Source organism: Apteryx rowi, unplaced genomic scaffold (genome assembly GCF_003343035.1).
Source record: "Apteryx rowi isolate R43461 unplaced genomic scaffold, aptRow1 scaffold_176, whole genome shotgun sequence".
Lineage (NCBI taxonomy): Eukaryota > Metazoa > Chordata > Aves > Apterygiformes > Apterygidae > Apteryx > Apteryx rowi.
Window position 1 is genome coordinate 1,531,235 of NW_020448041.1, and position 1,504 is coordinate 1,532,738.

Genomic DNA, 1,504 nt, shown 5'->3' on the forward strand with positions numbered 1-1,504 from the left:
GGGGGGGGCCCTGCCCCACGGCCTCGGCCCCCCCGCCGCCCCTTGCCCCCCCCCAGCAGCGAAGGTGGGTAGCGCTTCTCTGTCGCCTGCTCGCTCTTCTTCTGCCGCTCGCCGTCACCGCCGGGCCCCCAGCGAGCCCCTTCCTATGGGCCTCCCCGAAAGCTTCCTCCTGTTGTTTCCCTGGGCTTGAAAACTGCCTCGATTTTGCTTTATAGATGATTTATTATTATTATTATTACTATTACTACTACTATAATTCTTAGGGTGCTCACCAACAGGAGGAGAATTCACCCCTCCTCCTCTCTTTGTGCCTGCGCGTTCTGCTCCTTTTTGGAGAGTCCCGTGGGAACGCTCCATCCTACCGCCCACGGACGCCCACGGGACACGCGTGCGCGCGTCGGCCGCACCTCCATCCCCTTGGGTTTTTTTGGGGGGGAAGCAGAGCTCCCCTAAACCGCCTTCTTCCCGGCTCGCTTCCATCCTTACCCGTTCCCCAAAGCGCCACGGGACGCTGCCTCCGGCTTCTCCCCCTTCCCTCGGCCGCCTGCCGGTCTCCCGCTGTCCTCCCGGGTATCAGCCCTTATCTCCTGGTTATCTCTGCCGCTGCTAAATTCAGCCCGGCGGAGGGGTTCAGCCTGGGGAATCTGCTCGTCAAATCTAAATCAGTTCCAAGAGTTATTTCGCCGGCCATAATTCCCCCCCCGTCCAGCCCTACCYGGGGGTGAGACTGTTTTCCAGGCTCTCCCAACGATCCACGAAGAAAACAGCGGCTCAGATCGGTTTATTCCTCCCCGGGAGCGCTCTTTGGGAAGGGTATTTCCCTCCCGGCTCCCTCCACAAGCATTTTCCGGGCTCTCACCTTCGCGAACCGCACGCCGGCAACGACAGGCCTCTTGCCTGCGTCCCGCGGCCTGCGATAAGCCTTAGGCCTGGATCAGGCACCGCCGAAGGAGCCCAAATCAGGAACCAACCGGCAGGAAAAAAAACAACTTCAAGCACCCAACGCGCCCACCCCACCCGGCAGCTCTAGGAAACGCTGCCCCGGTCCCTTCGCCCAAGCCCCTTCCCCAGGGCGCTGCAAATCCAACGTTTCTGAGTTTATCAGCTGCGCCGTGACATCGGGGCTATCAATAATATCATAATTTCATTTCTCCCCCCACCCTCCCCCTTTTTCCCTCCCCGCTCCCCCTCCGCAGCTACAGACTCCGGGTCGCCTCCGATCAGCCCCGATGCCAGCCCAGATCAAAAGCCGGCCCGGGGGCCATTAGCAACTTAAAGGACCGGTCGTACCTGCGGGACAAAGGTTTTGCTGCGGGCCCCGAGGCGAGCAGAGCCTCGCTGTCTCTCACCTTCCCGGCTCCCCACCCCCCCGCCAGCCCTGCTCTAACCTCCTTATCTCCTCCGCCCCGAGGTGGGCTCCCACCTCCTCCTCCTGCATCCCCGGCAGCATCTCCCGGCCCCTCTGCCTCCCCGGGAGGTGTTGTTGGACGGGGAGGGGGGGGGG